At 33.0% G+C, this 27,898-nt stretch overlaps 2 pseudogenes; one reads left to right on the top strand and one right to left on the bottom strand.

Annotated features, from left to right (window-relative positions):
• Window positions 1-20,892, bottom strand: part of LOC133175163 (receptor-type tyrosine-protein phosphatase epsilon-like) — a 46,842-nt pseudogene extending 25,950 nt beyond the window's left edge.
• A 2,933-nt stretch (window positions 20,893-23,825) lies between these two features.
• LOC133175161 (uncharacterized protein KIAA1958-like) lies at window positions 23,826-24,658 on the top strand (annotated as a pseudogene).
• The last annotated feature ends 3,240 nt before the right edge of the window (window positions 24,659-27,898 follow it).

Raw genomic sequence — 27,898 nt, 5'->3', positions numbered from 1 at the left:
AATGCTTATATTTACATTTTTTAACTTTCTGGCTTGTCTGCAAATTGAGTAATATTTCAAATTCTCTGTATAATTCTACAGGTAATTTACAATTTATGGAACAGCTTCTACCCTTAAAATGTTCAATGTGAGCGAAGGTTTTGATTTTTACTTATGACGTTGCACTTAAACGGCGTTCATTGTTTTTTTGACATCAAAATAAATCATAGTTTAACCTTTTGACCTCCCCGTTCATGTAAAATGTATGATATTTTTAATGTCGTAGCTTTCCAAACAATTTATAAGTAAAATACATGTGGAATGTAAATATTTCAACAAAACACCCTCAAATGACCCCTTTGCGCGCAATCTATTTCCGAAGCCGATTGCGCACCTTTTGTGTGCTGATATAAGATTGGCAGTTAAAGATAGTTGTCAGAGATGCAGCAACAGCGATGGTGACCCTGTATCTCGAACGGTATCAAGCAAAATGTCTAAGGTGTCGCTTATTAGTCATTTAGTGCTTTGGCATCCGTACCCGATCCGTCACACTTCTGATTGCCACGATTTTACGGTTCAATCTTGCAAAAGTCGTGTGGTGCCTATTAAATGTCGTATTTACCCACAGCGGACATTTTAACATTCTTTTATCTAGACAAAGTACTTTTCAATCAATAAAAAAACATTTTTTGAGTGTTTCATTTCTTAAGCAAACATCTCCAAAGGAACATCATGAAAACATCATGCAGCTAGGTTAAGGACACCCATGAAATATACGCCTTTATATATTCAGGAAAAATGAATACAATTTTAATATTTTTTTAACAGCAGTAGTTTTGATAAATGTGAATTGTGGTGATTGCATTTGTATATATCGGGTCTCTGCTGAGTTCGGCCTAAGTGACATCGCTTACGTCAGCTGTTTGTCACGTGACAGGTTTAAAATTGGACCATATATGTACTACTACAAAGATCGTAAAAGTTCAATGATATACGGGCATTCTTCCGCTATAAAAATTATTTTGTTTTCTTTGAGACAAATTCCTTAACCCGGAAAGTGCTGGGAGCAACTTCCTCATGCTTGAGAATTGTTTAAAATTTAGCTGTCTTTCTATAAACTCCAGACAAAAATGTAATACGCATTGGAATAATGTTAGATTACGGAATAAATAAACAATGTACAACCAGCTCCCAGCACTTTTCAGAATAGTAGTAATAATGGCTATACGTGTTTAAAAATTCAGAATTTATAGTAAAACAGATATCGTTGAACTTTTGATATTTTCGAGGGGCTGGGCCCCTCATTCTAGCACGTTACTGTACAAATGTGCTCCCTACGGCTATATATAAAGTCTACACATTATCAATTTAGTTTGACAATAAAATGTGGATTAATATATTTCAGAATATGTCTCTCTTTTTGTCTGACTACGCATGTTTCGTATTTATTTTTATTTTTACAAGCCACGATAAAAGTTTGATCCACGCCTCAAATACAGAGAAACTGCGTGTCAAACTAAGAAATGACGTCATCTCAGTAAGTACAGCGAGATCAAGCTGGCTTTCATTCTGCATACGCTAAGTGCTATTATGGCAAGATACGTTGCACATCCATTTATTTTTATAACATTTATTAGAAACGAAAGTATTTCGTGTGTTTTAAAAAGAACATTATAGTATTTATTCATCGAGATTCATTTGTATTGTTTAAACGTGACGTCATCATAGCTCTCCCAAACCTCTGCATAGGCTGACGTCTATATGGGAGTCCTTAACCTAGCTGCGTGCATACCAACTGCCCTAACACGCTTTTCTATGGGCAAACAAGGCATACCCAGTCATGTTTTTCTGGGTTTTTAATGAGTTTTTATTAGTACATAAAGGACACAATTTCAAAGACGAAAATGAAAATCCATTCCTTTATAAAACCTATGAGCACGATTTTCACGCATTTCTATCAAATGATTACACTTCACCCTGCTTCTCTCCTTGCATTTGACTAGGACTTAAGCAAATGTAAACAAGTAAGATAGCATAGACTGCTTAATGAGATCGCATCATTTAATCATTGCAGTTATCATTTACTTATATGCCTGTTTTGTCATTTACATATCTTATACTATATATAAGCCCTTCCTTAAAATGGTGGACACCAAAAATCAGGTTGGGCTTATTGATCATATATTTCAAATGCATCTTTTAATATATTTCTTTTTAAAACTTCAAGGAGACAAGCGAAATGAATATAGTAATGATACTGTTTTCTCACAAAATTGTAAGAATCATAAGTCCAGGGTTATAATCCAAGCATTAGAAGAGCATATTTAGTAGTGAAACATGGTATATGTGCATTTTGTCCTATAATTCTAAATAAATTTTACAAACACGTTTGCTGAAATAAGTCAATCTTTTTGTATATTTCGAAAACATAATAAGAAAGTTAAGATAGCATAATTTTAAGTTCAATAAACACAACGAAAATTCCATAATGTCTTACCATTTTGACATGTTGTGCCTTCCACCCCCTCAGTACAACCTCTGGGACATGTGCCGTTGACATGGTGACAGGATTCTCCGTCACTACAGTTGCCACAAGGATACATGCACTCAAGACCATACATTTGTTCATCACAAGCTAAAATTATATTTCAAATATTCAAAGAAATTTAAACGGTTTGATGTTTTGAGTCTACTTGTACAGTCAAACGAACAAGGCAGGATGCCATTAATTTAATAATTAAAATATCTGCATTGCAATTTTGTAATGGTTGCGGTTAGGTTTTACACCGTCCAGTTGCATTGCACTTGTAAATAAAAAAAAAGTCTCATATATCTATTTGTACACTGAGTGGAGTTTTTAAACAAGGTATGTCGGGACATCTCGCTTCATTGGAAACACTCGCACAACTGTAGTTTTCTTTCAGTTTCTAATATACGTTTATTTTACGGCGTATTCAGAGAAGATGCAGGGGGAAGTCGAGAAATATTTTTATCAAATAGGAGTGATTACTCTTCTGTTGGACCTGATCCCACCTCTGTGTTCAAATGGATTTGTGAGCTTGATTACTGCTCGTTATCTTCATATGTCATAAGATAATGATAATAACATCCACATAGAGCATTTGTGTATTTATTAATTTGTTTTTAACTGAACTGAATTCAACCCACATTTCTATTAGGCTTTCAAATTGCTTCAAGGTGAACATTTTCTAATTGTAATCATGTTTAAATGTTAAAACTTATTGGATTGATCCCTGTTTAATGTTATTATTATTTTTTTTTTATTAATTTCTATTTATTTTATTTATTTATTTATTTATATGTCTGTCTGTTTTTGGGTTTTTTTCGTATAAAAAAACAATAAAAAAAATATTTTTGAATATTTTCAAAAATAGTTAATTTTAATAGTTGATTTTATTCGCATAGACAATTAGACATATAATATAAAATAATAAACTGATGTTTTTACAAAGAAAAATTATATGTAAGGAAATCAATTTTACATGAGATTACTTTTCAGGTCCCATTTTATTCATTTAAATATATTTTTTTAATTTCATATTTCTAAATGTTGAATATTCACCATTGATATTTTTCTGGTGAATAACAAACCATATTCAGCACCGAAAGAATCCATAATTGTTTTCTTATATAGGTGGGATTTGAATGAATAAGACATTTGACGCTGCTTGACGATTCCCTTTTCATTAACGATATTCTGTCGTAGAAAAATAAATAAAATATCCAGATTACTGCTTATAACTTCCGTGTTTTCCTTTCGCTGTGTGTACATGTAAGACATTGAAATGTTATATAAAATAATCCTGCGATAGACTTGCCTAACAATTTTTCTGCTCAGTTGAAAAATACAGCTGGCTCTGGCCGTTGTAACCATTGATTTCAACGTTGTTAGAGGTAGTGATTGTGACGTAACAATGCCGCTGCACGCGCACTTACCCTCCGGTGAATACATCTTCAAATCCAGTTAATATGTAGTTTAATGAACTGTTTGCGTTTGTATAGATTACATAGGGACTATTTATAGATTATATAATAATCACCATTATTAACCCATTCCTGCACGTAAATATTCAAATGATAACAAGTGACAGAAAATTACATTTGTAAAGAAACATTTACAATATTATAATTAAAACATTGCTGTGATGTCATTCTTTTGTTCTTGCAGTCTAAAAATTTACCTGTGGCAGTCCGATATTATAGTGAGCAGTCTGATATTAATCGTAATATCAGACTGTCTCAGTACCATTATCCTTCAAAATTGGACTGTTACTGAACAGAAGAAATTCAAGTGTGATTATTTAGCAAACACCAATGTTTGATCTTCGGTATGTGCACATAATTTTTTTCAAACAGAATATTATTTAGTGATCATACAGAATTGGGAAATTTAAAAAATGACTCATTCTGAAATAGGAAGGCATAAAATAAATTAAAGATTCAAACACGATCCCTCTGAACTTGTAATAAATATGTTTGACCTCAAGTGCTGTTTTCATCCAGTGTTAAAAATTCAGAAATTTTCTTATTCTGGGTTGAAACCAATGAATATTTATACAGCAGAGTTGACTGTGGTAAATCTCTCATTTTAATCACAGAGGAGTTCTGTTTCTGGTTATATTGAAAAATTATCCATTAAACATGTAATTCTTTTTTTTTCAAAGTAAATCTTCATAACCCCCCCCCCCCCCCACACACACACACACACACATATACACACTTTCTGTTGCTGTAAGGTTAAGCACTGGCAAATTTCGGAATTTTTCTTTAGAAAAATGTATCTAAAAGTAGAAAACAAAAAAGGTTCCCCCTTCTCATATAGGTTTTTCGGGTTTAAACAGTTTACGGGTTTTTTTCGGGGGGGGGGGGGTGCTTGTCAGTTTATTTTTGGGGGTTTCCCCTTTAAAAAGCATTGCTACGGACCTGTAAAGTTATTCCCAATGCCAGTAATTAAAAATTAATATACCTTCAGCATCAGCTTCATTTTCTCTATTTTCAGTTCAAATCAAAATTCTAATCTGTATTTTCCTTCCCATTCACTAGACAGTCTGTATTATATTCCAATGCACTTCTTCGAGCTCTATGCATTCAGTTGAGGATATTTCAGTCCTACTCTCCATTTCCAAGTAATTATATTACTTCAAATACCCATAATTGTGTACAGTCCCTGAAACGTTCTACTTTCCCATTTTTCCGTTCGCTCACAGTTCGTTCACCGTGCGTTCACCGTTCCCTCTCCGTTCACAGTTTTGCGTTATGCGTTCACCGTGTGCTCGCGTTTAACGCTCACAAAGCGTTCAGCGTTCGCTCTCCGTTCATTCATTTTGCGTTCACCTTGCGTTCAGCGTTCACTTACCGTTCAGTCTTCACTGTCATTCGGAACTCCGAAGTGAAAGGACTTATCTTTTGTATAAGTAAGGATTTACAAGATTTTAAATTTAATAATTAACATTAATATTTCGTGTTTAAAGGATCATTATTTCATGGGAAAATATTATCTACAATATGTTTTATTATTATTCTAACTTAGCTTTTAGGCTATTTAATAAATTACTCTGGAAAGAATGGATGTAGAACGATGCTGAAAAATGAAATTTAAATACGGGCAATAAACGGATACTTCAAGCACTGCCACTTTTTGTTATGTTAAAGACGACAAATCGTTAATGGAGAGATTATAATCCATGTCATTTACGAAAATATTTATTTCTAACACGTTTTTTCAATTAATATAGAAATACATAATAGAACTAGTTCTGAGTATTAAAAATAGTACTGAGGATATCCACTTAATAAAATATCTTTGGTGCGAATTAAATTGATAGTGTGGTTAAAAGATATTTATTTAAATGTAATACATTACATTTTTTTTTCTACTTTACATATATAGAGTCTATTTTTAGAGAGTAAAAATTCTTTCCTTCACAATAACTTTATATCCCCCCCCCCTTTTCCACCTAAATCGGTTGGTTAGTCAGTATTTCCAGTATATTTTTATTATTATTTAAAAAGAAGTTAATGCGTTTTGCAGCACAAATTTCAGTATCAAAACAAACATGCATCTAAAAAAGTCATTAAACAATAGTAGTTCAAAATATACATGTGCCGTCGGTGGTATTTTAAATTGGCCAGGGAGTATGTTTCAAATTCAGTGTTTATGCCTAATGTATTTAATTTATTTATTATTATTATGACAGGACTTCCTGTGAACTTGAAGCGGTAAAATAAAAACAAACGATTATGATTGTCAAACAAAATGAGTTTGTTGATTTAAAAAAAAGTTACTTTCACTGCCTGATATATTTAAATAAAAAAATAAGAATTTTTGTTCATACAGGTATACATGCATTTGTGGAAAGGAGGGGGGGCTAAAACGGAATCTCTCTCTCTCTCTCTCTCTCTCTCTTTCTACCATATTGGAATATCACCAATTATTTGTATTTTTCAGTAATGGATATATGCCGAATACAGTTCTGTATGAAAAAATATCAGACAGTTTGAGGAGCTATAGGGCCTCAAACTGTCTGATATTTTTTCATACAAAAGAGCAAGAGCCACTTAGGACCTTTTTTGGCCCTGAGAATTTCTGAAAAATCAAAACTGCTCAGTTTTGGTTGAAAATGCAGTATTTATCACTTGAACCCTTGGTGACCGTGTATCTATTGAACATGACGTAATTTTCTCTCTAGTCAATGCATTATGACGTCATAAAATGCGTCATTTTCCCCATATCCTGTAAATTCCTTTAAAAATGGCCCAAAATTGAATTATTTTTTCGATATTTCATATAGAGCACAACCTCTGATCCAATATATGCAATTACATACAGAAAGATCTGTTTCTGAAGATTATAAAACATGTTTTAATTTTTGGATCGTGGGCTGTGCTCATATTTTAATTCTTTGCTGAAGATAGTCAAATACGCATGTTTTCTGCAAAATTCAAGAACATTGCATTTTCTCAAAGCCTGTTATCCAATACTTATATCCTCAAAAGGAAATTTTGTTATAGGAAATGAAAGAACAAAGTCTCTTTTTTATTTTGATATATGATATGGGACAGAGGGTGATAGTCAATTAATTGATCTAAGGACAGGGCCATTTTATGCATAAAGTGAACCTAGCTCTTTATGAGGCATATATCGTACTTCAAACATTGCTCTTTAAATGGTACTTTGATTTACCTGACAACAAAAGACAAAAGTGTTAATGGCCACTAAATCAATTCTTTTAAGAATGCATGCTTGAATGAAAAGTACTCAGTATTTTTTTAATCAGTTACAGTCCCCGAAACGTTCTACTTTCCCACTTGAACGGTGAGCGAACGCTGAACGAACGCAGAGCGAACGGTGAGTGAACGATGTGTGAACGCTGAACGCAAATTGGTGAACGGTAGATGAACGGTGAGCGAACGCAGAGCGCGAACGGAACGCGAGCGCAAAGTGAACGGTGAACGAAGGATGAACGAAGATGAACGCAAGATGAAGTTTTAATTGCATGTCAAGAGGAATCGCGTTATATATACTCCAAATAATGTTGAACAATCCCTAGGATGTTATAATATCAAATCCTTATAACTAAAATCAGGTCATGAATCTCCCTCTATTATCATTTTAAATTGTACAATGAAAAAAATTGTTCATTAGAGGAACAAATCTATAAGTTTCAATTTAAATCTTGCATTGAAATGTATTATTTAAAAATTAAATGTGTTTGGAGAAGATTGCTTTATTTTTTTTTTGGATAAAAAATATCAGAAATAATGAGAGATCATATTCCATGCAACGTTGCTTTTTTCACTTACCTTGACTACAATTAGGACCTTTATATCCCGGTATACAACCCAGACAGTCTCCCGTAGTGATGTTACATCTCCCGTCCTGGCAGTTCTCAGGACATGTTTCATTACAGTCTTCTTCGTAAAGTTGTGGATTGGAGCAACCTGTTTTAGATATATTAACATTGTGTCATTCTCAACATAGAAAAAAATTAAGTTATAGTAAGTTATTTGGATTTTCTGTATTCCAATCATTTAAGATTCTTTATTGAACTCACCATAAACTTCTAATTCACACAATTCACTGTATGCATATAAAGAGTAGTAACTTGGGTACGTCACATCCGGTCTCCTCTCGTTATAGTATATGACATAACGTCCATGTACAGGACAGCTTATTGTCTGGTTCTCTGTTGGTGTACCGTCTACTGTTTGTATCTCATGAAAACAAAGATAGCCATCGTCCTTCACCGTGGTATTAGAAACGTAGAGGAAAAATCCAGCAAATCGACCGTAGTAGGTACCAGGACCTAAAAATGGGAATGTGTTAATTGAATTTTTTCTCCGTTTATGTTCCTTTTCCTGCACCGGTATACTTTTCCTATTTTTTTTTTACACATGGGATTGATGGTTATTCATGAATAAATCTTTAAAGCTAAAAATCCGAAAAAAACAATCGTATTTAAATGTTTTCCTATATAAAAGGAATTGGGCATTTGAATTTTATTTAATAATCTAGAAAGGATTTACGTAAAGAATAATTATTTTTTTTTCCGCAGTAACCTTGAGACCAACAATGCAATGCCAATGAAGCTTGTAGCTAACTACGTTCTCGTGTTAACAACAAATGTTCAGCAAATAATAAACTCACTTTAATATCATGTGTGTTGTAGTTATTTGTTTAAATTTTGTACTTTTCAGACTCTGTTTAGGTAGTGCAACGAACATACGACGTCATGTGACGTCACAGTCTATACGTTCCAAATGTCTTCTGGGGTTGAAGGAGGCGGATTTAAGTTAAAAATGAATAGGTATCGAGTAATATACATCTGCTCTCGCCCGCAGGGACTAGCAAATTAGCTTCAAAATTTCTTGAACAAATAAGTATAGGTTACATCACAGATGTCGAGTGGTACTGAATATACAGTTTCATGAGGCTTGGAAAACAAGGGAACGGAGCACCCGAGATTCCCACGCCCAATGAGTCTGTATATACATGTACAATAATACGAGATGTATTATGATGTAAGCAACTTGTCACATATTTGATGACACGTGTTCCAGGAGTAAAATATCTAGTCATTTTAGAAGTTGTAAGGGAACAGGTCGGACGTTATGCAATTGGATTAGATCAGTTTGGAATTTTTTAGCACAATTCGATTTGTAGTGTACAAAGCGCCCGACTATGATGTATATATAGCTATTCATATGACTATGAAGTATATCTGATGACTGTCAGGAGATTGAATTTAGTCATTATAGAAGTTGTGATGGAATACGTCAAATGTTATAGAATTGAATTATATCAGTTTGGAAATCTAAAATTGCAATGATTTTTGTTTAGCAAAGCGCTTGATAAATACGATTTATTTAATTTTTTCTTCTTCAGTTCCTTTTGTTGTGATACATTGAATCACTGAAGTAGCTTTAAAATTCATTCTTACATTGTAACAATTTTTCCCACGATAGGTGTCTCGTGCATGCAGTAATAGATGAAGGAGGGGGGGGGATAGGAAAGTATTATTGCATATGTGATGTTGGATAAGTCAAAACAGGATGATCAAAGAAACAGGTCGCAGATATGTGACAATTGAGACTTCTTTTGTAAAACTTTACTTATTTTGCGACACTTTGTTTTGAAGCATCAGTTTTATATGCCCAGAAGGAGACTTTATAGAATTCATGCGTAATTAACAAGAAAACGCACCTCAAAGTTTTGCCGTAGATTAAGGTAAAATTTATGAACTGTAGGTAAGTTAGTTTTTTGTTTTTGTTTTTGTTTTTTGTTTTTTTTTTTGTTTTTTTTTTGAGAATAGGGTAAAGTTGTTCATTATACAACCTTGTTTAGCACTTTTTTTTAATAAATTTTTAACTGCTTTAAAGAACTAATTCAGTTTAGAAAGAGCTTTCTAGAAAATATTCAAGAACTGTTACTTCCATAAAGAGGGCACACTGATTGTAATTCTTTTTAATGAACATAGTTTGCATACGTAATATTACTCCAATTTTGAACAGTATATTTTCCGTTTTATATACATACGTGTAATTATAATATTACTTTATTGTTTAATAAATAATCAGTTGATGTCTATAATTTCGAGTTGAATGGGACATGTCAAATCAAAGTTTGAATGACAATAAATTTTTCATTAATGAAATATTTTGAAATGTCGAGTTGAAGAAGCTGATGGGGGCAAGCGATTTTTTAACAATAGAAATTCAAATAATAATAATGTCAACAGATACTATGGCGTTAAGATGCATTAAAACATTAGAAATAGAATGACATTTTTTTTTTCAGATAAGTTTTTTTAGAATTGATTTGTTTTATTAATTAAACACAGAGGAAGATAATTCCTACCAAAATTCAAGGTCATAAATTAGGACACATACCACAAACAATTAATATACTTGTATAAATGTACATATTCACAAACGCAGATGTAAGTTTTAAATAAGGTTATAATAAACAAGAGGCCAATGGTCCACATCGCTCACCTGAGCACTTTGGCTAGGAAAAAGCAGAAATCAGTTCAGTATTGAAAAGTTTAAATATAAATGTGGTTCCGCTATTGCTCTTCTTGAGAAGAAAACTTTTCAAGATTTTTTTCCATATTCATATAACTCAAGGAGACGTTGCTATTCCTAAAGATTTTCAAGATTTTTTCCTTTACATTCCTATGTAAAACTTTGATCCCCCATTGTGGCCCCACCCTACCCCCGGGGGTCATGATTTGAACAAACTTAAATCTATTCTACCTGAGGGTGCTTTCATATTGATATGACTTAGCATGGCTTTGCTGTTCCTGGGAAGATTTTCAAAGATTTGTTCTATAATTCTATGCATTCCTATGTAAAACTTTGCTCCCCCATTGTGGCCCCACGCTACCCCCGGGGGTCAAGATTTGAACAAACTTAAATCTACTCTACCTGAGGGTGATTCCACATTGATATGACTAAACATGGCTTTGCTGTTCTTGAGAAAAAGATTTACAAAGATTTCTTCTATGTATTCCTATGTAAAACTTTGATCCCTCATTGAGGTCTCACCTTAACCCCGGGATCATGATTTGAATAAGTCGAAATCTACACTATGTAAAAAATGTTTCACATATGTTTCAATTTTTTGGCTCAGTGGTTCTTGAAAAGATTTTTAAAAGATACCTTCAAATTTTCAATATTTCTTTATTATCTCCCCTAGGTAGAGGGGGTGGCCCTTCATTTGATAAATTTGAATCCCCTTCACCCGAGGATACCTTGTGCCAAGTTCGGTTGAATTTTGCCAAGTGGTTATGGAGGAGAAGATGAAAATGTGAAAAGTTTACCAAAACCACGACGACAATAACGACAGACAAGAGACAAATTTCGATCAGAAAAGCTCACTTGAGCCTTCGGGTGAGCTAATAATACTGTTTTCCTTTTTAATTCAAATACAGATTACATATAAGGTTTTGTGTTGGATATATACAGTGTCCACTAATATGGAAATCTAGATGGCATCAGAAATGTAACAAGCTGCTAAGATAGAAGTCTCGAACTATTTAATATACACTTTTTCGAGCGAGGAAATATTGGGCGCTTCGCGTTCTCAAACACTACAACACAAGAATCTGTATTTCCAACAATACTGGACATTTACGATGTATTCTATTGTAAAACGATGTCTGATTGAAAATGCGTTACTAGAAAATTAGACTATTTTGGGGCATAAATATGCAAATGAGTTAATTTATATACATGTACAAAATGTATGCCTATTACAAACAGAACATTATAATTCATTTCTTAAATCCATGACATGCTCTACGTGATGGTGAGCTATACTCAATTAATTTATTACTAGTTAAACTCAGTAGGGACTTTTGAGCCTTTTAAATTAGGAGGGGTATACATTGTTTGCAAAATAAGATGACCGGATAAATAAAAGAGGGATTACAATTCCTTGATCTATAATTATCTTGATTGAACATGTTGGAATATGATGTTGGTATGATGAACTGTAACTGCAAATTGTTCAATAATGAAATTGATACGATGAGACCAATCAAACCGTCGATTCTAAGTAATAACATTTAAAAGGAAATGCAAATTACGCATTTAGTTATTTAAGAATGAGAATTTAGACTGTAAACTGAAGAAAATAAGTGTATAGAGCTTACAGCTACATGTAGAACTCTTGAGTTTGTTAGTTTGTGTGTTTGTTTGTTTTTGTTTAAAGTCCCTTCGAGAGTTTTCTCACTCAAATTGAGACACCACAACCTGCCGGTGGGAGGCTGCAAATAATAGACCTGTACTCGCCACTCACGGCCTTATGACCTGTCATGGTAGCCTAGTGGTAAGGCGTTTGGTTCGTGATCGGGAGGCCCGGATTTGATTCTCGTTTGCCGCCCCGCGTCACACCTAAGACGTGAACATAGGTAATGATTGTTCCTTCGCCAAGCGCCCGGCATTTGAAGTGAAAATCAGGGGTCTTCCGCATGGGACCATACAAATCTAGGTCCCCTGTCACGGTAGGCGTTGACGCGATAAAGAACCCTCACTGCTCAACGGCCCTGAGTGCCGAGTAAAGGTCTATGGTATATGGTAACGTCTCTATATGATTGAAATATTCTCGAATGGGACGTAAAACATCAACAAATCGATGAATCACGGCCCTTGAGCAGTGAAGGATCGGTTTCACGTGTCAGAACCCACCGCGAAATAGGACCTCGGATTGTACGGTCTCATCCGAAGGACCGGTCTGCATGCCCTGCAGAGAGGTTAGAACCTATGACTAAAAGATACATTCCTTATTCTACGACTCTAGAGCACACCCTCTAATCACTGCACCATTCGGGCGACCGAGACATCCTGTGGTTGCAAGATGGATTTAACCTATAAATATTACAATCTTGTGTTGTCCTTGATGGTAGGATTTTGCCATTTTGTAGTTTATTGATCAACTGACAGATCCACAGACCAGCGTATTTGTAAAGATAATGGAAAGACAGCTAATAAAAATCGATTTTATATCCGGAACTGGAATACCCTTTGAGTATAAAACACTCTGTTTACTGGATTAAAAACACGTTCGATTGAGACCTTTACTTTGGACTCTTTGCCTATTAACATGTTTGGCTTCTTGAATATTCTTATACCTTTACATCTCTTTAAACTTTCTGACTTGAATATCAATTTTGCAACCTTTTAAAGACCTTTTTGGACTAATTTAAAGGTGTTTTTTTTACATTAGAAATCTATAGAATCACTTTGGATTGATTAAACTTCTGTAAAATGCTTAATAATATTGTTACCGTCTTTCAGTTAAAAACATATTTTTTTATTTTAATGGCATATTAGTCTATATCATATTCAAGGAATACAACGTTTATATTTGAAGCATTTAAAATGTATCTGCGTAATTTTATATTTGATAGAGCTATGAATAATAATGATGAACAAAAATGAAAAGAACTATTTTAAATTGATTTCAAACTAACTAGGATTATTATCCGTCCTGTAGTAGATGTTGATATAACTGATGCTGACCACTTCCTGTAGATCTACTCTCCATTCTGCTGTCTGTTGTCCATCTGATATTGTACACTGGTTTCCTCCTGCTGAGCGGTCAGAAAACTGTCCATCCACTGCCTTCGATGCTCCCCATTCTATTCCTTTACCTGGATAATTGTTCTTCTGCCAGGCCGGTTTCCCGAGAGCTAAATTGACTTAAGAACAGAATAAAGGACCTATTTTTAAACTGTATAGATTTATCCTTGGGTACTAACTAATCTTTAGTACACTTATATCAGATTTCCCCTGTGTTTAGTACACTTATATCAGATTTCCCCTGTGTTCCATTCGCACTTGGGCAATTTCACAATGTTGTCTCAATTTTTCGTTAATTGTCTAAGCAAGTAAATCGTTCAATTTTGAATTTGAACACACAAATTATCAGTAACAAAAATACTTTAAAATACAACTTCAGGGATATTACTTTACATATATGTATATTCTTATTTTCTTCCATAGAGAAAATTGAAAATTTTGGTTCATATCCAGGATAACAATAATACCAGAACATGGAAAAACAAGGCTGCTCCACACAGAGAAAACTTAAAAAGCCCTCCTTATAAAAAGTTTTTCTTTGCTAAAATTTTTCTCAAGGTATGCTTGTAAGCATATGTATTTTGGTGAAGTAAACAAAGCTATTCAAAGATTTTCCATTTATCTTCATCAATGTACGCTTTTGCGTCTGCCAATAAACTTGTATCATATTCACAACAGATGTCACCTTGATTGGGTACTTTGATTTTATATGTACAGGTTATATAAGAATCCAATTAAACTGTATGTTACAAACAATAACATACCCTTTCGTGCAGGCGATCTAGAGATAAATCAACTTTCACATTAAAAAAAAATACCAAAGAGATTTATAAATCAATATTTCAAAATAATCGAAATATTAACAGGAAGTTTTCACTTATTTTTTTTTTATCTCAACGAGACCACATAGCTAAATAAGGTAAGAAGTGTTTATTTCATTGTCTGCTGTATCTTATAGAGTAAATGGATTGTTTAAAATAAAAAAAATCACTTGTTTTATTATTTTTGTATAAACTCCAAAAGAAATATTACACAACTATGTTTGCTATATAGAATAGATCATAATTCAACTTAATATCACTTTATAGTCATTGTGTTCATCTTTACGAACATTAGATATGAGTATAGTCACGTCTCTCGATTGATATTTCTCCTCAGTGTAACGTCGCCCAGGCATGTGTATTTGGTTTCTTAACAAACCGAAACAGCTAAATTTATGCCCTTGCATTAAAAAAAATATATTTTCACAAAATATACAATTTAATCAGATATCATATCTACGAGGCGTGTAACAGAAAAACGCGAACTTTTTTAATATTTCAGATACTATTCAACCAAAACTAATAGTTATTTGCACGTTGTTGGAAAATTATAGTTTTGGTATTTTGACAAAATATTTTAGGCTTGTGATGTCATAAGTATATAAAATAGCATTTAAAGGGTGTTAAATATTGGTGGTCGGCGCAAGACAATTTTTTTACTTTTAAAAGAAGCATTGTCAATGAAGTTTTCTTTATTACCAGGCTTTAAGGAAATATTGTGTCACAAAATTTACCTCCATAAATGCTCTTTGATCTGGTGTACTCGTGTATAAAAATTCATTAATTTGAAATCATTAATGACTAATATATAACGTTATACGCCAATACACTTTTAATTAAATATTGTCAAAAATGGTGACGTATGGCGATAATGTGGAGCACCAAATTATTAAGCAGTACTGTGTTGAGCGGGATATGACTCCTATCCATACGATAAAAAAGATGTTAAGGATAGAAAAACAGAAACATAAATCTCGGACACAGGTTTATCCTTAGTTGGAGAGGTTTGAGGATGGCTTGATTGGTTATCCGATAGAAGAGGCATTTTGTAGACCAACAAAAATGAAGACAAACTGAAAATCAAGAGGTGGACCTCATAGGCCGAAGTGAAGGCCGTCGTTAAACAATGCGAACTGTTAGGTTTATTATCGGGATTGAAAAATTGTCTATTAAAAGAATTCTCAAACGCCAACCTACGTTTTGACGTCGTCAGTGTTGCGCCGACAACTGATTTGTAAGATTCGTTTACCTAGGAGGGAAATGTTATTTATAGAAATATTTCATTGAAATTTTTATGCATTATTCAAAAAATGTTGATCATGATAAATGTCAATTTTTAACTTTATAGTATTAGTGAAACAAAGGATATTGAAAATGTTCGCGTATTTCTGGGACAACCCTCGTAAATAATGCACTTAATATATCCAAAGTTTCTTACCATAGGCGGAAGTACATGTCGCACACAAAAGAAACTGCAGGATTCTGAGATTCATCATCTTCTATCTGAAAAAATTATAGGAAATACCCAAAAATCACCGTGCAAGTGTTCGTTGTAAGTTTTCAAGACGTTTAATAGAATAATTCTTAATTCACCATTTCATTTCTCCATATACAATCACATCTCTGAATCTTACTCTTATATTTACCACTAATTCTTTTAATGGTTTTATAAGTTAAACCATAGGGGATTATAGGCGTCTTCCTCTTCTGTTCCTTTTTCTGTCGGTCAGTTCGTTTCCCCGAGTTTTTTTTTCTACATGCAGGTAGATACTGTTCTGGTTTTATGCATGATAGTCTATTGACAAGTTGAAGATCAACTTTGAACTTCGGTTCCCATACGACAAATTCTGACTGAATAACGATTTTTTTTTCATTTTTGAAGGAAACCAGATTTTACTTGCCAGTAGGTAACTAATATTGCTTATGTAATACTCTTTGAATGCTAGTACAACAATAGGGACGAATCATGTACGTAAAACGTGCAACATTCCATCTGTCCGTCCCTCTGTCTATATTGCAACCTAAAGGTTATATAGCTAAACTCTGTCATAATAGATTAAAAAGTAGCGAGTTAGTTTTCTTTGATTATCATCGGATTTAAGCTCTTTTTTACAATAATTCTTTTTATTTACCACGAATCAACCAAATATCCTATTTCCTGAAGATCTTTCTTTTTAATAATTGGATTAAGTTTGAGGTTGTAAAATTACCCTAATTAAAATTGGGATTAGTTAACAGTGGGTTACTATAGAAAATACTTTAATACTTTGATTTACTATGAAAGTTTATTCTTTATCATTTTCGAGATTTAGAGCCTGAATATCTCCTAGTCATGTTATATCGATGTAAGATTCGAATGCAAATAATATATCCATTTTTAATACAAAAATTCACATGTAGGAATTGAGAAAATGATTTAGAACTAATCGATATTCACCTTGAACATTACTTTAATTTATTATATGTACATTGTAGTAAAAACTTTGATACTATAGCAAATTATACTTAACGTAGAACCTACGTCGTATGACGTCATATCAAGTACATCAGTTTAGATCGTCTTTTTGATGCTAGATCCATTATGACGTCATAATTAATTTAATGTTACTTTTCCCCGTACTTTCTCCAAGACTTTCTCATAATGAAGTTTCACAACTGTGATAATGTGAATGGCATGCAACTATTTTGAAGGAACTCAAAAATCCTAAGAAATCTAAATAGTACATTATCTTGATAAAAATGTCTCTGAGTGAAAGATCTGTTAGAAATTGTGTGTAAATTTTGTAATGTCTATCATGAATGAGCATTCCCTTTCATAATTATTTGTTAATTATTCATAATGGTTGGTGTATAATAAAAATGTTTCCCTAAAATATCTTTTTCAAAAAAAATTTACATTTTTTGATAAATATTTACATTGTAAATCTGAACGTAACCCCAAAACAGTCATTTAATAATTAAATCCTGTGTTACATATATGTAATGCAGAAAGGTCAACTAAATAAGTATTGATAAATAGAGTGTCTCTCATTCGTTTGTGGGTAAAGGTATATATTTTAATCACTTTTTGTAATTATTTGGGTATGTTCTTCATCATATTAACGATTGAAAACATTCTGACAGAGACTTTTGAAAAATATTTACAAATTTAAGTGGTAAATTGACTCAAAAAATATTGAGCACATTTGCCTATATTCGTTGAAATGTGGAATTCATTTTTTATGTCAATTGAATAAAAAAGAATTTATTCTTGAATAATGTTGCTTAATTCGGTTCAGTTGATAAAGTCTATAAACGACGGTGTTTGAAGAAGTATTGTTGTGATTTTCTATATTCTCATTATGACAAGTACCCCTAAAAATGGCTGAAAATATGTAGTTGCAGTGTAAATTGTCAATCCAAGTTGCACAGGCTGTACTACATTTAATAACAAGGAAACATACCATATATTTTTATCTGATTGACAAGCGAGTGCTAATTTATCATTTTGAAAAGTTTGAAAATCTTGTGACAAAGACTTTTCCGACATATGTTCTACCTTAACTATAATATTTAACAGTTAGGGAAGTGGGTTTGTATGAATTTCATATTTTTAAAAAAATGACGGTTTTCATTTTTCATTTGATATGAAAATTTTGATTCAAACTAGTATTCAGACAACATCGCCGGACGCTTTAAACTTGAGAGTTACAATTACAAAACAAGCTTATGTTAAAATAAATTAATATCAGTAAATTTGTGTAACCATAATTCTCTTTCTGCTCTTTCTTAAATATTTGAAAAATACGCCAAGGTGCAATTTACTAAAATAACATGTATATGTTTAAATATCCATAGGCTGCAATAAATTTTAACAATTCAATTATGATTTTTCTGCTCCATTTAAAAAATCATTTTCTCAGCTTAATGCAGTGTAAAGATTTTATTGTGAATGTCGATTATCGAGAATTTGTTTGCGTTCGATCAATACTATGTACCCTTTTACTTAAGAAAAAACATACATGTCCTAATAATTGGACAGGTAACCTTGATGAGCATGTTTGCTTTACAGAAACCAGAAGTCTCTGATGAGACTGTAGCTCTACTGGTCTGTATGTATAACAAAAGAAAAGTAGCACTTGGATTTGAAACTTTGCAACATGCAACAATAAATAGAATTATGTATCTTAATGTAGTCGACTTCTGTGCCAAGTTATATTGAAATCAAATGAAAACTGTAGGAGGAGTAGCGTTTTGAAAGTATTTCACGGAAATTTCTATTTTTAGTAACCATGACAACACCATTCACCGAAAAAAAACAAACAGAAATACATATTATGTATCGTAGTGTATTCTAACTGTGTGCCAAGTTATACTGAAATCATACCAAAACTGTAGGAGGAGTAGCGTTTTAAAGGAATTTCACAAACATTTCTATTTTTAGTTACCATGGCAACACCGTTCATTGAAATCAAAAACAAATGCACTAAATTATGTATCCTAGTGTAGTCTACTTGTGTGCCAAGTTATATTGAAATCGGACCAAAACTGTAGGAGGAGTAGCGTTTTAAAGGAATTTCACAGAAATTTCTTTTTTAGTAACCATGGCAACACCGTCCATCGAAATTAAAAACCGATGCACTAAATTATGTATCTTTGTGTAGTCTACTTGTGTGCCAAGTTATATTGAAATCGGACCAAAACTGTAGGAGGAGTAGCGTTTTAAAGGAATTTCACAGAAATTTCTATTTTTAGTAACCATTGCAACACCGTCCATCGAAATTAAAAAAAGATGCACTAAATTATGTATCTTTGTGTAGTCTACTTGTGTGCCAAGTTATATTGAAATCGGACCAAAACTGTAGGAGGAGTAGCGTTTTAAAGGAATTTCACAGAAATTGCTATTTTTAGTAACCATGGCAACACCGTCCATTGAAATCAAAAACCGATGCACTACGTTATGTATCTTAATGTAGTCTACTTGTGTGCCAAGTTACATTGAAATCAGACCAAAACTGTAGGAGGAGTAGCGTTTTGAAAAATTGTTTACAGACAGACAGACGGACGGACGACGGACACCTTACTATCGCATAAGATCTTCTGGTCTCTGACCAGTAGAGCTAAAAAAGAGCTTAAGTTGCATGCGTTCCCTAAATCACTCATAAAAAAAATTACATTTACGCTAATGATTTTTACCGAAAGAAATCAAATGTTCAGATAAAATGGATACAATTTCAGCATTCCTTTATTTGGAAAATTATAGAGAATAACTTTTTAACTTTATGATAAACTTAATAATTTTAACAAGAATTCATTTTTAGACATTAAATCCTTTGAGAGTTATCTCTCTTATCAGAAAGTAAAGGAATCTTCATAAGTGCAACTCTCACGGTCCATTGATTTAAGGACAAACCTGTTGTTCAATATAAAATGAACCTCAATTAAACAAGAATATCAGGAAGACATATAAATCTTTTTAATTCTTTATCGCGTCGAGTATCAGTTTTTGCGATAAACATTGAGAGTCATGTATTGGGAGCTTCTGTGGTATTTTAAACGAAGGTAGGTCATATAACACTTTTTCAATTAGCCGGCAGATATCATGGAGGGAGATTGTTATCACATCTCAAAATACATGATTTATATATCTGGAAAAAAATCATCCTGAATCTCTGTTTACCTAATTGTTCTTCTGAAGTCCTACCCCCCCCCCACCCCCCAAAATAAAATGAAAGAATCAGTCCAAGAAAAATAAGAAGACATTCAAATACTTTTAAAACATAATTCTTTTTTTATGAATATAAATTAGAGTTATCAAACTTCAAACTTAATGTTAACCTTTCTTTCGCGTTTCATAATGTTTTTCGACCGTAAAACCTAAACCCTCCGCGGTTTACATGTAAATGTCAGACATTTGCGCAGTATTAAAGGAATGATTATCAGCTGAGATATAAATTCCTGACGAACAAAAATATGTTTCTCAACATTAGTTTATTCAGCTAGAAGTAAACTTTTAATCTTCAGAGATATATGTTATTTCCATATATTGAACAATAGTTCACAGATCATCTATTCAAATATTCCAGATTAGAGATCCAGCAACCACTGAAACACGCAAAATGTTGAGTATCAAAATAAGTTCTGTAATAAATTGTTTTGTTCGAACGAAAACACAACTCTAAATAAATCATGTGATTTATTGGATAGAAACATTTAAGGCCATGCAACTTTAAAATATTGTTTGTTTACCCTCTCCCGACTCAGGATGAAAACATTGGGTCGATAGGTAGGTGAGAATTTTTTTCCTCAGAAAATTTTAATTTCAATGCTTAATTTTTAAATTCCAAAAAAAAAAAAAAAAAAAAAAAGTTAAAAAACGTTTTGAGTTTTTATCCGGTCGGTCTGGAGGGAGGCAACAAACCATTTTTTTAAAGATAGCCTTACCGCTTTACTGCAAGGACTTACCAATCACAACAGCTTCTTTTCCAAAGGGTTTTAGGGGGTGCATTACTGCTACATTTTATCAAAAAGTATATTAGCAATTACAAAAACACGCCTTCCTTTAAGGTGTGTCATAAGTTCTTATGGCACAGAACACGAGTTCCATTCAATAAAATTTACTCACCATAAAGTCGAAATATAATGAATTGTATTCAATATAATTTATTTCTGCCCATAGTTAAGTACAATTATGTACACGTAGAATTTATCAGTTGAAGGAAATGACTTTCATGAAAGGGTTTATTACAAATTGTGACAAATACTGAGGATTTTTTGGTTACAAATTTCGTAGTGTGAATACTTTCAACTTAAAACATGTACATACTTAAGATGATGGCGAGAGGCATTGTCGCTGTAATTAACGTATACATATACATGTAGCGATAATGTATAATATTTTGACATGTAATGCACCCGATAAGAACTGTGTAATACAGTATATGGAACATTATTTTTAAATTTCAATTCCGCGAGATGCAAAATTTCAAAGTAAAGACTAAAAATATTTTTGATCTTACCGTAAAACGCAAACATCTCCACATCGGAGTTCACCAAAAAGTACAAGGGATTTTTTTATGGTTTTATATCGGACTGATGACGGGGAAGTATGTACAGACCGGGTCATTAAATATTGCGTTATAATTTTCTACGGAAAAGCTTTTCGAGGGCCGAGCGCTTGACTGCATCGTTTTTTTAAGAGAACCGATTTACATTATTTGCGTAAATTCAAAATGATAGAGAAAAAAATTACGCACATCTGTGTTAAAGTAAACATGTTGTGCTATGAGTTAAACATGGCGCCTCAGATAGTTCTGTTGATGTCATTAAGCACATGAGAAAAAAATCAAATTAACTGTGATAATTTAATTTATCTAAAGAAGTTACTAATCGTGTTGTATTATTTTGGGAATAATAGTTCTTAGAAAAAACTGTTCCAATTTAGATTAAGTCGGAAATTTAAAAAAAGAAAAGTTAATTGCAAAAAGTAAACTGCTTTCTTAACTTAGATTTGATATGATAAGGATAGTACATGCTTAACATCAACATATTATCTTCCGTTAAGGAAATATTCAGATCTTCGATTTTCCTTTTATACAAATCAAAAAGAGTTGAATATGAAATGCCAAAGCAGGAACAACACCTGTATTGGAAGACAAAAAAGTCAAACCATATTAACTAGTATTTGAAAAAAAATATTTTGCCTGTTTAAATGTAAAGGGATGTTTTTCACCGATAAATTTCATAATGAAATAAGAATTAAATTCCCTGCTTGTGGTATCTGTTCAGATAATCAATTTACGCCACTTAAAGCACTACAATTTACGCCACTTAAAGCACTATATATATCAAAAAGCCAAATAGACCCGGTGTTATTTTTCCTATTTTACTGCCATTCAATATGATGTTTACAAACCTGTTTATTCCCAAAATATGCGCCTTGAAAGAAAAATGGGACAGAAAAATGAGCAGGAAAATGAAGGAAAGGAATTTGCTAAAATGTTTCAATTGACAGAAATAGTTAATAGATGAATATGCGTAGCCCCAATTATAATAGAAGCTTAAAATATATATAAGATTGATACACAGGTATGAAAATACACATTTGCTGAAGAAATATGAATGAAATACCCTCGATAAACGTGATGCTATCTTTGCACATGAATAAGTTTTTTTTCCTCGGATCGTCATGGTCAATCATTGTACATACTTGCCTCAAAACATTTATAATCGATACATACAATAAAGTATGATGTTTTAACAATTTGGAGCACTGGGACTGATGAGCAATAGATGAATTATACAATTATAAAATACATCCTCTCTCTTTTTTGACAGTAAAATCTCATTTCCCCCCTCGGAGAAATTCTGAATCTTCCTGAGGTTTATTTAAGAAATTAATAACGATATTTGAAAAAAAATTAAACATTGATGCTTGGTAAGTGATCAGACTAACTGATTAATCTGGGAGGATTTGATGAAATGACCTATCAAGTTCAATTCCAAGTTAACTTTTTGACACAGTTATTAAATGTATTTATTACTTTTAATTCATAGGGAGAAATGGTGATTATTCTGTTTATTTGCATATCGGCCATATTGGAGCTAAAACTACGACAGATTCTGTAAAGGTTAATATGGAGAAAATATAAATTTTTACAAATATATAATTATATACTATCTATCTCGGATAAAGTTCTACCGCCGATGGTTTGATTTTCCTTATTATACTCTACCGGAAATGCAGGATTATTGAAACCAAATTGAAAATTGCGACCGCCTTTTTGATTTGAAAATTTAGAAGCGAAATATATTGCTTTATGGATGGAAAGAGCACAGAATTGGTGTACTAATCATTTTTAATGAGGAAATGATTAAAAGGTGCAGGAGTAAGCTTTTTCATGAGTTACAGATGATTTATCATTTCTTGAATAGTTACGATCGCCTTTTTTATTTGAAAACTACAATTTCCTGCATCATTGTGACATACTTATTTTTTTACAAAAAGGGAATTATGAGTTGTCAACTTTAATCATATTAAATTCTACCCATATAACTAATACAGAGGCTTGAAGAAAAATATAAATGAACCAGACTACTGATTTTAATATCAAATGATTATTTGAAATTGAATTTCGAGTTTATGCAGGATCTTATGTTATATTTAGAGTACGAGTTTTCTACTGTATCAGAGATAAAGGGCGGGGCTTAAGGCGAGAGCGACAGCTCGAGCCGCGCCCCGCCCTGTATCTCTGATACAGTAGGAAACGAGTACTCTAAATGACTTGTGACACGACCCCTAAATGGAGTTCGTGTTTTAAAATGTTCCCTCGATTGAACAAGCCAATCAGGTAACAGTATTTCACTGTTCAACCAATCAGATTTCTTCATTGTGGAATATATAAAGAAAAGTTTAGAGAGCGCGGAAATTTTAGCAGCGCGATGGAACATGTGGACGCGTTAGGAGAGTTTTATCTGGGTAGCAATTTTGACTTGCTAGACTTGCCGTCTTTTGATGAATTCCTTAACAACGAAATCGATGACATTACATTATCGCAAGTATGTGAGACGATAGAATTCTTAAATGCTGCATATGAGGGATTGCTGGACCTCTCCCTATCCCCTGGCAATGTCAACAGCTCGATGATGGAAATCGAAATTAAGGACACTGCTTCAAGCGAAAGTCGGTTTGCTCAACCGGTCAGTGATGATGACATTAAGAATATGATAAAAGATCAAGAAAATGTAAATACGAAAAATAACACCAAATGGGCAATGAATCTGTTTGAGAAATAGCGGGCCAGTAGAGGAGGGGATATTCCAGAGCTAAGTCACATGACTTCAGAACAGATGAGTTTCTGGTTAGGACGGTTCGTAATGGAGGCCCGAAAGAAAGATGGTACAGAATATCCACCCAGATCAATCTACCTGATTTTGTGCGGACTCTTGCGATTTTTAAAGAACAACGGAGTATACGACAAGAATTTCCTCGATGAGTCTAACGGAGAATTTGCTGAATTCCGGAAATTGGTTGACGCAAGGATGAAATCCCTTATCGACAAAGGGCTGGGATGTGACTTAAAGCAGGCGGACGCTATTCTGCCCCAAGATGAGGAAACGCTGTGGCTAAAGGGCGTGTTTGGAAGAGAAACCGCGGAGCAGTTGCAACATACTGTATTTTTTATGCATGCAAACTCTTGGGATTAAGAGGATACGATGAACATCACAGTTTACAGTGCGAGCAGTTCAAAATCGGAGAGGACAGTGCCAAATAGCTGCATTAAACATTTAAAAATTTACACATGTCTCTTTCTTTAAAATTTCCGCGAGATGTTAGCAGTGATCCAAACATTGTTCGTGGTGTATCAGAGATATTTTGCAGATACAGTACACTTTTGTCCATATTTGCATAAAACACGCCCCTCAAAAGTGTACTGTATCACAGTTACAGCACAGTCAATTTCTATACAAAAACACCAAAGTCGTGTCACAAGAATATTAATTAGAAGTAAATCACGTGGAAGTGATCTCATGAATAAACTGCACCCCGTTTTTCATATCTAGATAAGAAGAAGCTGTGACCTACAAAATTTTAAAATCCATCCTTCAAAATTGTTTGAGAGTTTATTGTATACTAAAAGTATTTTTACGTTTTCAGCGAATAACACATGTATGGTTTGAGATTTCAAAATAGATATTGTGGATTTATAAAACACACACTCACACCTGCACACACACACACACACAAACAAACTATAAATGTTGACAGTGCATGCCCTCTGGTAGGTGATGAACAGATCATGTACGTAAGTTCCACCACATCTACATTTTAATGTTTTGATTGATTTTAGCAGAAAATTCCTAGAAAATAAGTCGATTTAATGGTAATTGAAGTAATCGTCAAAGGTAAGGAGAGAGAGAGAGAGAGAGAGAGCAAAACAAGATTTTAATATGGGTTAACTATATATAGATTCATTACTTTTATGTCCTTTTTCAACTGGGATGCAAAAAACAATTATGAAGTGTTAAGCACATCGCATTCCTTTGCTGTATATTTCAATGACTTTTAAAGAATTTATCCATGTGTGAAGTCGAAACTTGTAACATTTCGGGGAGAATCGTTCGTTGCAGGTTACAAACTTGTATACTCATTCAATGAACCTATTTCATTAAAATGCTATCTATTAAATTAAAAAAAAATACAAATCAAAACATTCAATCGTTTCGATAACTCTCTCATTGCTGTCAGTCTAAAAGGCATAACATGCCTCGAAGCCATGTCCACAGTGACGGAGGTAAATAGACCTTGCTAAAAGTCAAGTACAAACAGACCCACTATCGAAATTATAAATGCCTTTATACAGTGGAATGGAGTTTATCAACTATTTTCATTTGCATACGTATTAATTTATCATTTTATTTCTATAATTAAAAAAAAATAAATATAGAGAACATTGTGTTCTCAGTTGAGGTATCCATGTTGTAGGCCTACAGCAACGCACAGTGATTCGGACAGGGTATCATCTCTGCCCCTAATAAAAGTCATTTAAAAATCAAAATTCTCCGTTTCTTTGCACAAAAAGCTGCAATTAAATGTAAATAAATCGTTCAGAGTCCAAAGATGGGGTCAACAACATAAATTTCCGCCGGAGTATCCACTTGAATCTAAATGCTTAATGTGTTTTGATAATTATTTTTAGCTATTTGGTAAAATTTTTGCCAAAGTCTGTATAAACCCCTTGTTTCAGTAAAATTCACGGGTCTATAGATTGACAAAAGTTCCTTTTATATAGACGACTAAACAAGGTTTATCGGAGGGTTAGAGTACTGCCTTTCTTCGTCTCTTCTGATGAAAGGTTAATGAAATGTTTCTTTTAAAAGTTGCACTTATACTTAATTCAGACCATATATAGAAAGAGATTCAAGAATAAGATAAAGCACTCAAGATAAAATTAATAAACACAAAACATTTATACTAAATATCCTAACATTCCTGAAAACACCCTGAAAACATGACTTCTTTAAATCATAATGATAATATTTTTTTGTAGACTGTGCTGAGGAAACTATTTATAACAGAAAGTCCTCTGAAAAAGAGGAAATATTTTTAAAAAATATATTCATATTATTTTCCTAACCAGTGAAGCGATCAGGAAATGTTCTATTCCTTAAAGGATATTGAAGATTTAAAGGGGTCTTTAAAATGATTAAAAGATAATCGTTAGAGCACAATGTAAATTATTTTCAAGCCTACAGTTGCTGTTTAAATAAGTATTCTTTTTCCTAAACGGTGTAGGATTTTATCTCAAAGTTATTTTCTCTGCTATAATTTCTCCAAAAGTTGAAAGTTCCTGATTTTTTTAGGTCACCTGAGTCACTCAGTTGACCTATTCCTATCCGTTTTTTTTTTTTCCCCGTCGTGATGCGACCTGTTTCGTGTGTCGGTCGTATACCTTTTAAAATATCCAGCTTCTTCTCTTGAACCATTGAGCCGTTAATGGATTTAAATTCCATAGTTCCGCCGCCCTTGGTGCCTAAGGGGTTGGGCTGAAAACAATCAAAATTAGAGCTGTCTTCAAAAATCTTCTGAACATCTGGACATGAAGCAAACAAACTTTTAAAATTGTAATAAGCATTGAGCCCTGTAAAAAAATTGTGAAATTCATTACCCTAGGATCTGAAATTCGGAGTTTTTTCTGAAATCATGAATTACATTGCCAAGGATCAGTGGCTCTGTTGATAATGTCAATTTAATTCATTGAAACTACATTAATACTTTGAAAATCTTCATCTTGTTCATATGTATTAAGCACATAAACTAAGTGCATACATGTTCTTATGATGAGCAAGGGGCCTCTTCCAAAATGGACATTTGTGGTCCCAGGTTAATGGATTCTTGAAATAAAAATTCATTGTGCATTCAGAAGTGATTTTGAAAGTGTACACTATGCATAAAATAAACAGGCAGTTATACATTATTTACACGTATATAATGCATAACGATTCATAGATATAACAATAGCAAATCCCATGCTTTTGTAATATATTAAATTTTTTTTTAATAGAAATTGGATGCAAGATTTGTCTATTATCAAACTTAAATTTTATATACAATTTTTCTTCTAAAGATTTATCCTTTGAATCCATGTCTGTGCCCATTTTCGTGTGAAACGTATCTTCAAAATGTTTTTGAAACCGCAGGTACCAAATTATGCACATCAACCAAAAGTTCTTGATTAAACTTTGCATTGACGATACTAGCCAGTGATTGGGCCTTAATGGCAAGAGTCATTGAAAGGTACTGGTATCTACAGATATCTCATGATTATACCCGCACTTTCTAAAGAAAGTTCGGGTATATTGTTGTTACTCATGTCCGTCCGTCTGTCACACTCTTATTTCTCACATTTACATTTTACACAGTAGCCTAATCATCTTTTGGGAGATGTTTGGTGGTGTCATGTAGATGTGCAGTAAAGTTTCGGAATTTTCATTTTCACCCTGGGGGTCCAATG

Source organism: Saccostrea echinata, unplaced genomic scaffold (assembly GCF_033153115.1).
Source record: "Saccostrea echinata isolate AGI-Se365-2 ecotype Australia unplaced genomic scaffold, CSIRO_AGI_Sech_v1 ptg000061l, whole genome shotgun sequence".
Taxonomy (NCBI): Eukaryota; Metazoa; Mollusca; class Bivalvia; order Ostreida; family Ostreidae; genus Saccostrea; species Saccostrea echinata.
This window is presented reverse-complemented; position numbering and strand designations above follow the sequence as displayed.